Genomic DNA, 17,950 nt, shown 5'->3' on the forward strand with positions numbered 1-17,950 from the left:
ATCTATATCCACAGTAAAACGAGTCCTATATCGACATAATCTGAAAGGTTGCTCAACAAGGAAGAAGCCACTGCTCCTAAACCACCATAACAAAAGCCAGACTACAGTTTGCAACTGCACATGGGGACAAAGATCGTACATTTTGGAGAAATGTCCTCTGGTCAGATGAAACAATACAAGAACTGTTTGGCCATAATGACCATCGTTATGTTTGGAGGAAAAAGGGGAAGCTTGCAAGCCGAAGAACACCATCCCAACCTTGAAGCCCGGGGGTGGCAGCATCATGTTGTGGGGGTGCTTTGCTGCAGGAGGGACTGGTGCACTTCACAAAATAGATGGCATCATGAGGGAGGAGAATTATGTGGATATATTGATGCAACATCTCAAGACATCAGTCAGGAAGTTAAAGCTTGGTCACAAATGGGTCTTCCAAATGGACAATGACCCCAACGATACCTCCAAAGTTGTGGCAAAATGGCTTAAGGACAACAAAGTCAAGGTATTGGAGTGGCCATCACAAAGCCCTGACCTCAATCCTATAGGACATTTGTGGGCAGAACTGAAAAAGCGTGTGCGAGCAAGAGGCCTACAAACCTGACTCAGTTACACCAGCTCTGTCAGGAGGAATGGGCCAAAATTCACCCAACTTATTGTGGGAAGCTTGTGGAAGGCTACCCGAAACGTTTAACCCAAGTTAAACCATTTAAAGGCAATGCTACCAAATACTAATTGAGTGTATGTAAACTTCTGACCCACTGGGAATGTGATGAAAGAAATAAAAGCTGATATTAATCATTCTCTCTACTATTATTCTGACATTTCACATTCTTAAAATAAAGTGGTGATCCTAACTGACCTAAGACAGGAGATTTTTACTAGGATTAAATGTCAGGAATTGTAAAAATTGAGTTTAAATGTATTTGGCTAAGGTGTATGTAAACCTCTGACTTCAACTGTATGTATTAAAATACCCTCAAATAAAAGGTGACATTATATACTGTCACCTCATATGAAACATTTGATCTGAAATCCAAAATGTTGGAGTACAGAGCCACATTTAAAATGTTTGCTTCACTGTCAAAATAGCTATAGTGTGGACTGTATACTCAATACAATCTAAATCTGATACCTCACTGTCTGTCTTCTGACTGATACTGCTTTTTAAACTGGTCTGGTCAGTCTACTCAAATATTTGTACTATATATATTTCTATCTGCAGGAAATACTTTGATCATTTGTCATTTTTATTGATGATACATTAATTTACGAATAGATATGGAAGGTTTCAGGACACTGATACCTGAATATGTTGAAAAATTATACTGCCACTATTTTCACCACCAAAGCAAAACAGTGTGATTTTAATATGATTTGACTCTTTGCAGGCTGTCAGGCTGTGGAGTCACAGAGGAAGGCTGTGCTTCTCTGGTCTCAGCTCTGGAGTCAAACCCCTCACACCTGAGAGAGCTGGACCTGAGTAACAATGACCTGAAGGATTCAGGAGTGAAGCTGCTCTCTGCTGGACTGGGGAATCCCCACTGTAAACTGGAGACTCTGAGGTCAGTATTCCTGTAGTTGGTCAACAAGTGATAACTGTTCACCAGATCCACATGTGTTTACCAGACACACATAATCAAATCAAATTTCAAATTTCAAATCAAATTTATTTTTATATAGCCCTTCGTACATCAGCTGATATTCTCAAAGTGCTGTACAGAAACCCAGCCTAAAACCCCAAACAGCAAGCAAAGCATGTGAAAGAAGCACGGTGGCTAGGAAAAACTCCCTAGGAAAAACTCCCTAGAAAGGCCAAAAACCTAGGAAGAAACCTAGAGAGGAACCAGGCTATGAGGGGTGGCCAGTCCTCTTCTGGCTGTGCAGGGTGGATATTATAACAGAACATGGTCAAGATGTTAAAATGTTAAAATGTTCATAAATGACCAGCATGGTCAAATAATAATAATCATAGTAGTTGTCGAGGGTGCAACAAGCACGTCCGGTGAACAGGTCAGGGTTCCATAGCCGCAGGCAGAACAGTTGAAACTGGAGCAGCAGCACGGCCAGGTGGACTGGGGACAGCAAGGAGTCATCATACCAGGTAGTCCTGAGGCATGGTCCTAGGGCTCAGGTCCTCCGAGAGAAAGACAGAAAGAGAGAAAGAGAGAATTAGAGAGAGCATATTTAAATACACACAGGACACCGGATAAGACAATAGAAATACTCCAGATGTAACAGACTGACCCTAGCCCCCCGACACATAAACTACTGCAGCATAAATACTGGAGGCTGAGACAGGAGGGATCAGAAGACACTGTGGCCCCATCCGATGATACCCCCGGACAGGGCCAAACAGGCAGGATATAACCCCACCCACTTTGCCAAAGCACAGCCCCCACACCACTAGAGGGATGTCTCCAACCACCAACTTACCGTCCTAAGACAAGGCCGAGTATAGCCCACAACGATCTCCGCCATGGCACAACCCAAGGGGGGGGGGGCGCCAACCCAGACAGGAAGACCACGTCAGTGACTCAACCCACTCAAGTGACGCACCCCTCCCATGGACGGCATGATAGAACACCAGTAGGCCAGTGACTCAGCCCCTGTAAAAGGGTTAGAGGCAGAGAATTCCAGTGGAAAGAGGGGAACCGGCAAGGCAGAGACAGCAAGGGCGGTTCGTTGCTCCAGCCTTTCCGTTCACCTTCACACTCCTGGGCCAGACTATACTTAATCATAGGACCTACTGAAGAGATAAGTCTTCAGTAAAGACTTAAAGGTTGAGACTGAGTCTGCGTCTCTCACATTGGTAGGCAGACCATTCCATAAAAATGGAGCTCTATAGGAGAAAGCCCTACCTCCAGCCGTTTGCTTAGAAATTCTAGGGACAATTAGGAGGCCTGCGTCTTGTGACCGTAGCGTACGTGTGTTTGGACAGTTTGGACAGTGAAGCTTACAGTTTTAAATGTGGTGCTATGCTCCAGCATTTTGGATTTGAGATGTTTCATATTAGGTGACAGTACAGAATGTCACCTTTTATTTGAGGGTATTTTCATACATAGCTGTGTTACTGTTAAGAAAGGAAAGCACTTTATGTATTTAGTTCTCCCATTTGAAAAAGTTGTACATATTCGGACAAATTCACTTATATTGTATTAAAGTAGCCATAAGTTTAGTATTTGGTCCCATATTCCATGCCTGCAGTGATTACATCAAGCTTGTGATTCTACAAACTTGTTGAATTCATTTACAGTTTGTCTTGGTTGTGTTTTGGAAGATGTTTTTCCTAATAGAAACTGAATGGTGAATAATGTCCTGTCATTTTGGAGTCACTTCACTTGTATTGTCAGTAAGAATAGAAGATGTTTCTGAGCACTTCTACATTAATGTGCATGCTACCATAATTATGAATAATCATGAATGAATCGTGAATAATGAGAAATGAGAAAGTTACAGAGGCACAAAGATCAGACCCCCTCTGTTATTGGTATTATTCTGTATACTTCTGGCCCTTCTTTGGACACTGTGTTAACTAACCTCCAGACGAGCTTCAATGCCATACAACTCTCCTTCCGTGGCCTCCAACTGCTCTTAACTACAAGTAAAACTAAATGCATGCTCTTCAACCGATCGCTGCCTGCACCTGCCCGCCTGTCCAGCATCACTACTCTGGACAGTTCTGACTTAGAATATGTGGACAACTACAAATACCTAGGTGTCTGGTTAGACTGTAAACTCTCCTTCCAGACTCACTATAAGCATCTCCAATCCAAAATTAAATCTAGAATTGGCTTCCTATTTCGCAACATAGCATCCTTCACTCATGTTGCCAAACATACCCTCGTAAAACTGACCATCCTACTGATCCTTGACTTCGGCGATGTCATTTACAAAATAGCCTCCAATACCCTACTCAATAAATTGGATGCAGTCTGTCACAGTGCCATCCGTTTTGTCACCAAAGCCCCATATACAGTGGGGGGAAAAAGTATTTGATCCCCTGCTGATTTTGTACGTTTGCCCACTGACAAAGAAAGGATCAGTCTATAATTTTAATGGTTTATTTGAACAGTGAGAGACAGAATAACAACAAAAACATCCAGAAAAACGCATGTCAGAAATGTTATAAATTGATTTGCATTTTAATGAGGGAAATAAGTATTTGACCCCCTCTCAATCAGAAAGATTTCTGGCTCCCAGGTGTCTTTTATACAGGTAACGAGCTGAGATTAGGAGCACACTCTCTTGCTCCTAACTGCAACTTGTTACCTGTAAAAAAAGACACCTGTCCACAGAAGCAATCAATCAATCAGATTCCAAACTCTCCACCATGGCCAAGACCAAAGAGCTCTCCAAGGATGTCAGGGACAAGATTGTAGACCTACACAAGGCTGGAATGGGCTACACGACCATTGCCAAGCAGCTTGGTGAGGAGGTGACAACATTTGGTGCGATTATTCGCAAATGGAAGAAACACAAAAGAACTGTCAATATCCCTCGGCCTGGTGCTCCATGCAAGATCTCACCTCGTGGAGTTGCAATGATCATGAGAATGGTGAGGAATCAGCCCAGAACTACACGGGAGGATCTTGTCAATGATCTCAAGGCAGCTGGGACCATAGTCACCAAGAAAACAATGGGTAACACACTACGCCGTGAAGGACTGAAAACCTGCAGCGCCCGCAAGGTCCCCCTGCTCAAGAATACATATACATGCCCGTCTGAAGTTTGCCAATGAACATCTGAATGACTCAGAGGACAACTGCTGAAAGTGTTGTGGTGAGATGAGACCAAAATAGAGCTCTTTGACATCAACTCAACTCGCCGTATTTGGAGGAGGAGGAATGCTGCCTATGACCCCAAGAACACCATCTCCACCATCAAACATGGAGGTGGAAACATTATGCTTTGGGGTTTTTTTTCTCCTAAGGGGACAGGACAACTTCACTGCATCAAAGGGACGATGGACGGGGCCATGTACCGTCAAATCTTGGGTGAGAACCTCCTTCCCTCAGCCAGGGCATTGGAAATGGGTTGTGGATGGGTATTCCAGCATGACAATGACCCAAAACACACGGCCAAGGCAACAAAGGAGTGGCTCAAGAAGAAGCACATTAAGGTCTTGGAATGACCTAGCAAGTCTCCAGACCTTAATCCCATAGAAAATCTGTGGAGGGAGATGAAGGTTCAAGTTGCCAAACGTCAGCCTTGAAACCTTAATGACTTGGAGAAGATCTGTAAAGAGGAGTGGGACAAAACCCCACTGAGATGTGTGCAAACCTGGTGGCCAACTACAAGGAACGTCTGACCTCAGTACTTGGTGACAAAACGCTTGTTGGCAATCACAAAGTCATGTTTTGCGGAGGGGTCAAATACTTATTTCCCTCATTAAAATGCAAATAATTGTATAACATTTTTGACATGCGTTTTTCTGGATTTTTTGCTGTTATTCTCTCTCTCACTGTTCAAATAAACCTACCATTAAAACTATAGACTGATCATTTCTTTGTAAGTGGGCAAACGTACAAAATCAGTAGGGGATCAAATACTTTTCCCCCCCACTGTACTACCCACCACTGCGACCTGAACGCTCTCGTTGGCTGGCCCTCGCTTCATACTCCTCGCCAAACCCACTGGCTCCAGGTCATCTACAAGACCCTGCTAGGTAAAGTCCCCCCTTATCTTAGCTCGCTTGTCACCATAGCAGCACCCACCTGTAGCACACGCTCCAGCAGGTATATCTCTCTGGTCACCCCCAAAGCCAATTCCTCCTTCGGCCGCCTCTTCTTCCAGTTCTCTGCTGCCAATGACTGGAACGAACTACAAAAATCTCTAAAACTGGAAACACTTATCTCCCTCACTAGCTTTAAGCACCAGCTGTCAGAGCAGATTACTGCACCTGTACATAGCCCATCTATAATTTAGCCCAACTACTTCTTCCCCTACTGTATTTATTTTTTTAGCTCCTTTCCACCCCATTATTTCTACTTTGCACTTTCTTCCGCTGCATATCTACCATTCCAGTGTTTTACTTGCTATATTGTATTTACTTTGCCACCATGGCCTTTTTTTGCCTTTACCTCCCTTATTTCACTTAATTTGCTCACATTGTATATAGACTTATTTTTCTACTGTATTATTTACTGTATGTTTGTGTAATACCCTTGTTTGAACCAAGTATTGAGTTTATTTGTTATAATTAATTGGTATTATATATAAAAGATGATTGAATTGCTCCTAATCTGTAATGTTGTTAATGCATTATGCTTTTTGAAGAAATATTTATTTAATGTATAAGTGAATAGTTTGTTTTACTTTGAAGTTTACGTTTTGACCAATAAGGTCGCTTGTTAAGTTGTGGCCAATGGGAGTTGACCTGGTTAACGGGAGGGGAAAAGACGTTGATGAAAGGATGGACGTTTTACCTCAGGACGGTTGGTGAAGAAAAATTATAAAAGAAGACGACAGAAGTAGAACAAAACCCATAGCTACTAAGACATGAAGGGAAATACATGTTTTATTTAATAAAAGAGTTGTTATAATTTAGTTAACTTAGTAAAGACTGAAGCTACCGTCTCGTCGTGGAGGTATTAGCCAGCCTAGAGGTTAGCCTAGCATCGTGTGACACCGGGAGATAATTGCTTGGGAAGCTTAACGAGTTCGTGTTGCCATGGGGATATCGGTTACTAAGGAGTACTGTCTGCATGGGTCGCTGTGCTGCCTTGGACTTGGTGAGGAAACCTGCATGGAACTGCCATACTTCGCTGAGGGAATATCTACCAAGTAGTGAGTAACCACAATGTGAGGTGCTTAATTTGGACACGGGTTGTGCACGACTCATTGGGGTTTATTATTATTTATTTTTTCTTTTGATGTTGTGTCTGAACATGTATTTGTGTTTGAAAATGTTTTAATACACATATGGAACATTATGTATGTTGCCTTGGTGGAGTCATTGATTGTTTTAATTTAATGCATGGGATGGTTTATCCTGATTCAATAACAGAAACCTATAATCATTTCATCTGAAGTTAATACCCTATTGTCATAACCCTAGATAGTTTACAATAGGAATTCTTATTGGAGATGTCCTTCTCACCTAACATCCCATGCTGCTGAGATACTCTACATATGTTAATGTTGTGAGAGTCATATTCAAGCCTGGTGAGAGGGTTACATTTGTTTAACTCCATGTGTTACTCTGTGTTGTTATATGTGTCGAACTGCTTTGCTTTATCTTGGCCAGGTCGCAATTGTAAATGAGAACTTGTTCTCAACTTGCCTACCTGGTTAAATAAAGGTGAAATAAATAAATAAATTGGTAATGATGAGGTTAGCATGTTTTGTTGTAGCCTCTGTTATTGGTAATGGTGAGAGGTTAGCATGTTTTGTTGTATCCTCAGTTATTGGTAATGGTGAGAGGTTAGCATGTTTTGTTGTAGTCTCTGTTATTGGTAATGGTGAGAGGTTAGCATGTTTTGTTGTAGCCTCTGTTATTGGTAATGGTGAGAGGTTAGCATGTTTTGTTGTAACCTCTGTTATTGGTAATGGTGGGAGGTTAGCATGTTTTGTTGTAGCCTCTGTAATTGGTAATGGTGAGAGGTTAGCATGTTTTGTTGTAGTCTCTGTTATTGGTAATGGTGAGAGGTTAGCATGTTTTATTGTAGCCTCTGTTATTGGTAATGGTGAGAGGTTAGCATGTTTTGTTGTAACCTCTGTTATTGGTAATGGTGGGAGGTTAGCATGTTTTGTTGTAGCCTCTGTTATTGGTAATGGTGAGAGGTTAGCATGTTTTGTTGTAGCCTCTGTAATTGGTAATGGTGAGAGGTTAGCATGTTTTGTTGTAGCCTCTGTTATTGGTAATGGTGAGAGGTTAGCATGTTTTGTTGTAGCCTCTGTTATTGGTAATGGTGAGAGGTTAGCATGTTTTGTTGTAGCCTCTGTAACTCTCTCACTCATTATTATTCATGATCTTTCTCAATCATGGTAGTCACAGGCTTGATGTAGTCATTGCAGTCAAAGAATATGGGACCAAATAATAAACTTTTGACTAATTTAATACACTATGAGTGAATTGGTCAGAAAACATATGACTTTTTTAAATAGGGGGACTAGATGCATGAAGTGCTTTCATTTTTCTAAATGGTGAAACAGATATGTATGAAAATATCCTCAAATAAAAGGTGACATTATATACTGTCACCTCATATGAAACATTTGATCTGAAATCCAAAATGTTGGAGTTTAGAGCCACATTTAAAATGTTATCTTCACTGTCGAAATAGATATGTTGTGGACTGTATACTCAATACAATCTAAATCTGATACCTCACTGTCTGTCTTTTGACTGATACTGCTTTTAAACTGGTCTGGTCAGTCTACTCAAATATTTGTACTATACATGTTTCTATCTGCAGGCAAAACTTTGATAATTTGTAATTTATAATATGATACTTTAATTTACGAATAGATATGGAAGGTTTCAGGACACTGATATATCTAAATATGTTGAAAAAATATACTGCTACTATTTTCACCACCAAAGAATAGCAGTGTGATTTTAATATGATTTGACTCTTTGCAGGCTGTCAGGCTGTCTAGTCACAGAGGAAGGCTGTGCTTCTCTGGCCTCAGCTCTGAGGTCAAACCCCTCACACCTGAGAGAGCTGGACCTGAGTAACAATGACCTGAAGGATTCAGGAGTGAAGCTGCTCTCTGCTGGACTGGGGAATCCCCACTGTAAACTGGAGACTCTGAGGTCAGTATTATCAGATATGAAAGTACTTTATGCATGTAGTTCTCCCATTTGAAAAAGTCGTAATTATTCGGACATATTACTTATAGTGTATTAAAGTAGTCATAAGTTTAGCATGTTGTCCCATATTCCATGCCTGCTGTCACGTTTCTCTAAGACAGAACCCAGAAGCAGACCAGGACAAGGTGAGTAAAATGAAGGTGAGTATTTATTGGTAGTCTTGATGTGTAATTTGAGTGATCCAGGAGACAGAGCGGCAGCGGAGGTGAGTTGATGAGAGTAGATGGGTGGATTCAATGACGTCACTGTATCCACCGACGGCCAGGCAAGGGAGTTGAATGTTCCGGGAGGATGACTGTAGACAGAGTAAACGGGGGGTGAGTAACCAGTAACAAGGACAAAACAACAAGACTAGCTCAGGAAACATGAGGCTGTTCGTTGCTAACGATCCAGCAGGGAATGGATGTCAGCTCAGGGCTTATGAAGAGGTGATGATCAGGACCAGGTGTGCAGAAGGTTGATGAGATGCAGGTGTAGGGTAATCACTAGATCTCCCGCCTAACTTCATTGCCTAGCAACCAGATAGGTTTCTGAACGCACCCTTAGACTCCAAACAGAAAACAGTCAGCTCAGGCAGAAACAGACTCAGGAAGCGGGATTCCTGACACCTGCAGTGAGGCTTGTGATTCTACTAACAAAGATCAAACCCCCTCTGTTATTGGTAATGGTGAGAGGTTAGCATGTTTTGTTGTAGCCTCTGTTATTGGTAATGGTGAGAGGTTAGCATGTTTTGTTGTAGCCTCTGTTATTGGTAATGGTGAGAGGTTAGCATGTTTTGTTGTAGCCTCTGTTATTGGTAATGGTGAGAGGTTAGCATGTTTTGTTGTATCCTCTGTTATTGGTAATGGTGAGAGGTTAGCATGTTTTGTTGTAGCCTCTGTTATTGGTAATGGTGAGAGGTTAGCATGTTTTGTTGTATCCTCTGTTATTGGTAATGGTGAGAGGTTAGAATGTTTTGTTGTAGTCTCTGTTATTGGTAATGGTGAGAGGTTAGCATGTTTTGTTGTAGCCTCTGTTATTGGTAATGGTGAGAGGTTAGCATGTTCTGTTGTAGTCTCTGTTATTGGTAATGGTGAGAGGTTAGCATGTTTTGTTGTAGTCTCTGTTATTGGTAATGGTGAAAGGTTAGCATGTTTTGTTGTAGTCTGTTATTGGTAATGGTGAGAGGTTAGCATGTTTTGTTGTAGCCTCTGTTATTGGTAATGGTGAGAGATTAGCATGTTTTGTTGTAGTCTCTGTTATTGGTAATGGTGAGAGGTTAGCATGTTCTGTTGTAGACTCTGTAACTTTCTCTCTCATTATTATTGATGATTCATTCATGATTTGTATTAATCATGTTATCATCAGGATTAATTTAGTGTTTAGAAACATGTTATCTACTCACTTAGACAGAAAATTATCCAGTCATCATCCACCATTTTATTATTGGGCAAAACACAACCAAAACAAACTGCAAATGCAACCAACTAGTTTACAACCAAACACTAATCTTTTGACTACTTTAATACACTATAAATGAATTGGTCAAAATACTTATGACTTCTTCAAATAGGGGGACTAGATACATAAAGTGCTTTCATTTTTAAACGTGAAACAGATATGTATGAAAATATCCTCAAATAAAAGGTGACATTTTATACTGTCACCTCAAATGAAACATTTGATCTCAAATCCAAAATGTTGGAGTATAGAGCCACATTTAAAATGTTATCTTCACTGTCAAAATAGATATGGTGTGGACTGTATACTCAATACAATCTAAATCTGATAACTCACTGTCTGTCTTTTGACTGATACTGCTTTTAAACTGGTCTGGTCAGTCTACTCAAATATTTGTACTATACATGTTTCTATCTGCAGGCAAAACGTTGATAATTTGTAATTTATAATATGATACATTAATTTCTGAATAGATATGGAAGGTTTCAGGACACTGATATATCTGAATATGTTGAAGAAATATACTGCCACTATTTTCACCACCAAAGAATATCAGTGTGGTTTTAATATGATTTGACTCTTTGCAGGCTGTCAGGCTGTCTGGTCACAGAGGAAGGCTGTGATTCTCTGGTCTCAGCTCTGAGGTCAAACCCCTCACACCTGAGAGAGCTGGACCTGAGTAACAATGACCTGAAGGATTCAGGAGTGAAGCTGCTCTCTGCTGGACTGGGGAATCCCCACTGTAAACTGGAGACTCTGAGGTCAGTATTCCTGTAGTTGGTCAACAAGTGATAACTGTTCACCAGATCCACATGTGTTTACCAGACACACATAGTCCACACCATATGTGTTTGGACAGTGAAGCTTAAAGTTTTAAATTTGGTGCTATGCTCCAGCATGTATCTTCTCACTTAGACAGAAAACATCCACCATTTTAATATTGTGCAAAACATAACCCAAAACACAACCAAAACAAACTGCAAATGCAACACACGACTTTGAGTCACAAGCTTGATGTAGTTGTTGCATTAAAGGAATATGGGACCAAATACTAAACGTTTGACTATTTTAATACACTATGAGTGATTTGGTCAGAATACTTATGACTTCTTCAAATGGGGGGACTAGATACATAAAGTGCTTTTATTTGTCTAAATGGTGAAACAGATATGAATTAAAATATCCTCAAATAAAAGGTGACATTATATACTGTCACCTCACATGAAACATTTGATCTGAAATCCAAAATGTTAGAGTTTAGAACCACATTTAAATTGTTATCTTCACTGTCAAAATAGATATGGTGTGGACTGTATACTCAATACAATCTAAATCTGATACCTCACTGTCTGTCTTTTGACTGATACTGCTTTTAAACTGGTCTGGTCAGTCTACTCAAATATTTGTATTATACATGTTTCTATCTGCAGGCAAAACTTTGATAATTTGTCATTTCTAATAATGATACATTAATTTATGAATATATATGGCAGGTTTCAGGAGACTGATGTATCTGAATATGTTAATAAAAATATACTGCTTCTATTTTCACCACCAAAGCATAGCAGTGTGATTTTAATATGATTTGACTCTTTGCAGGCTGTCAGGCTGTGGAGTCACAGAGGAAGGCTGTGCTTCTCTGGTCTCAGCTCTGGAGTCAAACCCCTCACACCTGAGAGAGCTGGACCTGAGTAACAATGACCTGAAGGATTCAGGAGTGGAGCTGCTCTCTGCTGGACTGGGGAATCCCCACTGTAAACTGGAGACTCTGAGGTCAGTATTCCTGTAGTTGGTCAACAAGTGATAACTGTTCACCAGATCCACATGTGTTTACTAGGCACACATAGTCCACACCATATGTGTTTGGACAGTGAAGCTTACAGTTTTAAATGTGGTGCTATGCTCCAGCATTTTGGATTTGAGATCGAATGTTTCATATTAGGTGACAGTACAGAATGTCACCTTTTATTTAAAGGTATTCATACATATACAGTCGTGGCCAAAAGTTTTGAGAATGACACAAATATTAATTTTCACAAGTCTACTGCTTCAGTGTCTTTAGATATTTTTGTCAGATGTTACTATGGAATACTGAAGTATAATTACAAGCATTTCATAAGTGTCAAAGGCTTTTATTGACAATCACATGAAGTTGAAGCAATGAGTCAATATTTGCAGTGCTGACCCTTCTTTTTCAAGACCTCTGCAATCTGCCCTGGCATGCTGTCAATTAACTTCTGGGCCACATCCTGACTGATGGCAGCCCATTCTTGCATAATCAATGCTTGGAGTTTGTCAGAATTTGTGGGTTTTTGTTTGTCCACCTGCCTCTTGAGGATTGACCACAAGTTCTCAATGGGATTAAGGTCTGGGGAGTTTCCTGGCCATGGACCCAAAATATCGATGTTTTGTTCCCAGAGCCACTTAGTTATCACTTTTGCCTTATGGCAAAGTGCTCCATCATGCTGGAAAAGGCATTGTTCGTCACCAAACTGTTCCTGACTGGTTGGGAGAAGTTGCTCTCGGAGGATGTGTTGGTACCATTCTTTATTCATGGCTGTGTTCTTAGGCAAAATTGTGAGTGAGCCCACTCCCTTGGCTGAGAAGCAACCCCACACATGAATGGTCTCAGGATGCTTTACTGTTGGCATGACACAGGACTGATGGTAGTGCTCACCTTGCCTTCTCCGGACAAGCTTTTTTCCGGATGCCCCAAACAATCGGAAAGGGGATTCATCAGAGAAAATGACTTTACCCCAGTCCTCAGCAATCCAATCCCTGTACCTTTTTCAGAATATCAGTCTGTCCCTGATGTTTTTCCTGGAGAGAAGTGGCTTCTTTGCTGCCCTTCTTGACACCAGGCCATCCTCCGAAAAACTCACACCTGCCTGCTGCCATTCCTGAGCAAGCTCTGTACTGGTGGTGCCCCGATCCCGCAGCTGAATCAACTTTAGGAGACGGTCCTGGCGTTTGCTGGACTTTCTTGGGCGCCCTGAAGCCTTCTTCACAACAATTGAACCGCTCTCCTTGAAGTTCTTGATGATCCAATAAATGGTTGATTTAGGTGCAATCTTACTGGTAGCAATATCCTTGCCTGTGAAGCCCTTTTTGTGCAAAGCAATGATGACGACACGTGTTTCCTTGCAGGTAACCATGGTTGACAGAGGGAGAACAATGATTCCAAGCACCACCCTCCTTTTGAAGCTTCCAGTCTGTTATTCGAACTCAATCAGCATGACAGAGTGATCTCCAGCCTTGTCCTCGTCAACACTCACACCTGTGTTACCGAGAGAATCACTGACATGATGTCAGCTGGTCCTTTTGTGGCAATGTTTTTGGGGGATTCAGTTCATTTGCATGGCAAAGAGGAACTTGGCAATTATTTGCAATTGATCTGATCACTCTTCATAACATTCTCGAGTATACGCAAATTGCCATCATACAAACTGAGGCAGCAGACTTTGTGAAAATTAATATTTGTGTCATTCTCAAAACTTTTGGCCAAGACTGTATTTTTTACCGTTTTAGATATGAAAGCACTTTCGGCATCTAAACTCAGCAAAAAAAGAAACATCCCTTTTTCAGGACCCTGTCTTTCAAAGATAATTCGTAAAAATCAAAATAACTTCACAGATCTTTATTGAAAAGGGTTTAAGCACTGTTTCCCCATGCTTGTTCAATGAACCATAAACAATTAATGAACATGCACCTGTGGAATGGTCCTTAAGACACTAACAGCTTACAGACGGTAGGCAATGAAGGTCACAGTTATGATAACTTAGGACACTAAAGAGGCCTTTCTACTGACTCTGAAAAACACCCAAAGAAAGATGCCTAGAGTCCCTGCTCATCTGTGTGAACGTGCATTAGGCATGCTGCAAGGAGGCATGAGGACTGCAAATGTGGCCAGGGCAATAAATTGCAATGTCCGTACTATGAGACGCCTAAGACAGCGCTACAGGGAGACAGGACGGACAGCTGTTCGTCCTCACAGTGGCAGACCATGTGTAACAACACCTGCGCAGGATCGGTACATCTGAACATCACACCTGCGGGACAGGTACAGGATGGCAACAACTGCCCGAGTTACACCAGGAATGCACAATCCCTCCATCAGTGCTCAGACTGTCCTCAATAGGCTGAGAGAGGCTGGGCTGAGGGCTTGTAGGCCTGTTGTAAGGCAGGTCCTCACCAGACATCACCGGCAACAACGTCGCCTATGGGCACAAACCCACCGTTGCTGGACCAGACAGGACTGTCAAAAAGTGCTCTTCACTGACGAGTCGAGGTTTTGGCTCACCAGGGGTGAGGGTCGGATTCGCGTTTATCGTCGAAGGAATGAGCGTTACACCGAGGCCTGTACTCTGGAGCGGGATTGATTTGGAGGTGGAGGGTCCGTCATGGTCTGGGGCAGTGTGTCACAGCATCATCGGACTGAGCTTGATGTCATTGCAGGCAATCTCAATGCTGTGCGTTACAGGGAAGACATCCTCCTCTCTCATGTGGTACCCTTCCTGCAGGCTCATCCTGACATGACCCTCCAGCATGACAATGCCACCAGCCATACAGCATGTTCTGTGCGTGATTTCCTGCAAGACAGGAATGTCAGTGTTCTGCCATGGCCAGCGAAGAGCCCGAAATCTCAGTCCCATTGAGCACATCTGGGACCTGTTGGATCGGAGGGTGAGGGCTAAGGCCATTCCCCCCAGAAATGTCCAGGAACTTGCAGGTGCCTTGGTGGAAGAGTGGGGTAATCTCACATCAAGAACTGGCAAATCTGGTGCAGTCCATGAGGAAGAGATGCACTGCAGTTCTTGATGCAGCTGGTGGCCACACCAGATACTGACTGTTACTTTTGATTTTGACCCCCCCCCTTTGTTCAGGGACACATTATTCCATTTCTGTTAGTCACATGTCTGTGGAACTTGTTCAGTTTATGTCTCAGTTGTTGAATCTTGTTATGTTCATACAAATATTTACACATGTTAAGTTTTCTGAAAATAAACGCAAATGACAGTGAGAGGACGTTTCTTTTATTGCTGAGTTTAGTTCTCCCATTTGAAGAAGTCTTAATTATTTGGACAAATTTATTTAATCATAAGTTTAGTATTTAGTCCCATATTCCATGCCTGCAGTGATTACATCAAGCTTGTGATTCTACTAACTTGTTGAATTAATTTTCAGTTTGTCTTGGTTGTGTTTTGGATGATGTTTTTCCTAATAGAAACTGAATAGTGAATAATGTCCTGTCATTTTGGAGTCACTTCACTTGTATTGTCAGTAAGAATAGATGTTTCTGAACACTTCTACATTCATGTGGATGCTACCATGATTATGAATAATCAGGAATTAATCGTGAATAATGAGGAATGAGCCTCTGTTATTGGTGATGGTGAGAGGTTAGCATGTTTTGTTGTAGTCTCTGTTATTGGTAATGGTGAGAGGTTAGCATGTGTTGTTGTAGCCTCTGTTATTGGTAATGGTGAGAGGTTAGCATGTGTTGTTGTAGCCTCTGTTATTGGTAATGGTGAGAGGTTAGCATGTTTTGTTGTAGCCTCTGTTATTGGTAATGGTGAGAGGTTAGCATGTTTTGTTGTATCCTCTGTTATTGGTAATGGTGAGAGGTTAGCATGTTTTGTTGTATCCTCTGTTATTGGTAATGGTGAGAGGTTAGCATGTTTTGTTGTATCCTCTGTTATTGGTAATGGTGAGAGGTTAGCATGTTTTGTTGTAGCCTCTGTTATTGGTAATGGTGAGAGGTTAGCATGTTTTGTTGTAGCCTCTGTTATTGGTAATGGTGAGAGGTTAGCATGTTGTGTTGTAGCCTCTGTTATTGGTAATGGTGAGAGGTTAGCATGTTTTGTTGTAGCCTCTGTTATTGGTAATGGTGAGAGGTTAGCATGTTTTGTTGTAGTCTCTGTTATTGGTAATGGTGAGAGGTTAGCATGTTTTATTGTATCCTCTGTTATTGGTAATGGTGAGAGGTTAGCATGTTTTGTTGTATCCTCTGTTATTGGTAATGGTGAGAGGTTAGCATGTTTTGTTGTAGCCTCTGTTATTGGTAATGGTGAGAGGTTAGCATGTTTTGTTGTAGTCTCTGTTATTGGTAATGGTGAGAGGTTAGCATGTTTTGTTGTAGTCTCTGTTATTGGTAATGGTGAGAGGTTAGCATGTTTTGTTGTAGCCTCTGTTATTGGTAATGGTGAGAGGTTAGCATGTTTTATTGTAGCTTCTGTAACTTTCTCACTATTATTCATGATTCATTCATGATTTTTCTTAATCATGGCATCATCAGGATGCTTTTAGTAGTGTTTAGAAACATGTTATCTACTCACTTATAAATAAAATGACTCCAGTCACCATCTGTAATGAACACGATGGGAGACAGAGAGCTGGTTTCAAGTGCAGGGCTCAGCAGGTGTTTATTGTAAAGGACCACAGGTCCAGGGGCAGGCAGAAGATCAAAAAGGGTCCAAAAATGCAACAGGCAGGGAAAAGGCCGTGGTCCGGGAGATCAGGCAATAGGTTGATAACAGGAAATCCAATGGGCTAAGGTACAGGCAGGGAATAGGTTGATAACAGGAAATCCAATGGGCTAAGGTACAGGCAGGGAATAGGTTGATAACAGGAAATCCAATGGGCTAAGGTACAGGCAGGGAATAGGTTGATAACAGGAAATCCAATGGGCTAAGGTACAGGCAGGGAATAGGTTGATAACAGGAAATCCAATGGGCTAAGGTACAGGCAGGGAATAGGTTGATAACAGGAAATCCAATGGGCTAAGGTACAGGCAGGGAATAGGTTGATAACAGGAAATCCAATGGGCTAAGGTACAGGCAGGGAATAGGTTGATAACAGGAAATCCAATGGGCTAAGGTACAGGCAGGGAATAGGCAAAAGGCGTCGTTAGGGAGGCAGGGAGGCAGGCAAAAACTATCATACACGGGAGGAGTAAATTAAAGGAAAGTCAGCGCTCCGAATAGCTGTGTGTCGCAAATCAAACATTACATCACAATGATGGGGGTGCAAAGAACTGAACTAAATAGAGTTTGATAATGACATACAGGTGTGTGAACAGGTGATCAGAATTCAGGTGACTGGGATCTGGAGAGTGAGCTGCGTTCAGGGGGATCTACGTGTTTGAGAGTGTGAGCTGGAAGCAGACGTTACACCATCCACCATTTTAATATTGGGCAAAACACAACCCAAAACACAACCAAAACAAACTGAAAAATCAATCAACGAGTTTGAGTCACAAGCTTGATGTAGTCGCTGTGTTCAAGGAATATCGGATCAAATACTCAAATTGTGACTACTTTAAGCCACTATGAGTGAATTGGTCAGAAAACATATGACTTCTTTAAATAGGGGGACTAGATACATAAAGTGCTTTCATTTTTCTAAATGGTGAAACAGATATGTATGAAAATATCCTCAAATAAAAGGTGGCATTATATACTGTCACCTCATATGAAACATTTGATCTGAAATCCAAAATGTTAGAGTTTAGAACCACATTTAAATTGTTATCTTCACTGTCAAAATAGATATGGTGTGGACTGTATACTCAATACAATCTAAATCTGATACCTCACTGTCTGTCTTTTGACTGATACTGCTTTTAAACTGGTCTGGTCAGTCTACTCAAATATTTGTACTATACATGTTTCTATCTGCAGGTAACACATTGATAATTTG

The 17,950-nt window shown here is 41.4% G+C and overlaps 1 protein-coding gene and 1 long non-coding RNA gene across 2 annotated transcripts in view; one reads left to right on the forward strand and one right to left on the reverse strand.

Annotated features, from left to right (window-relative positions):
- Positions 1-1,925: 1,925 nt before the first annotated feature.
- The window catches only part of LOC145877332 (uncharacterized), a 166,532-nt gene continuing 150,507 nt past the window's right edge, over positions 1,926-17,950 (reverse strand). Inside the window, exon 2 of the long non-coding RNA XR_014391651.1 lies at positions 1,926-2,131. This is a non-coding gene — a long non-coding RNA (uncharacterized LOC145877332). The remainder of the gene's footprint in view (positions 2,132-17,950) is intronic.
- The window catches only part of LOC145877331 (stonustoxin subunit beta-like), a 10,639-nt gene continuing 3,515 nt past the window's right edge, over positions 10,827-17,950 (forward strand). The window contains exons 1-2 of the mRNA XM_082972646.1: positions 10,827-11,013; positions 11,852-12,025. The gene's annotated coding sequence lies outside the window, so the exon portion shown is untranslated. The remainder of the gene's footprint in view (positions 11,014-11,851; positions 12,026-17,950) is intronic.

This window comes from Salmo salar, unplaced genomic scaffold (genome assembly GCF_965601325.2).
Source record: "Salmo salar unplaced genomic scaffold, fSalSal1 ptg000867l, whole genome shotgun sequence".
NCBI lineage: Eukaryota > Metazoa > Chordata > Actinopteri > Salmoniformes > Salmonidae > Salmo > Salmo salar.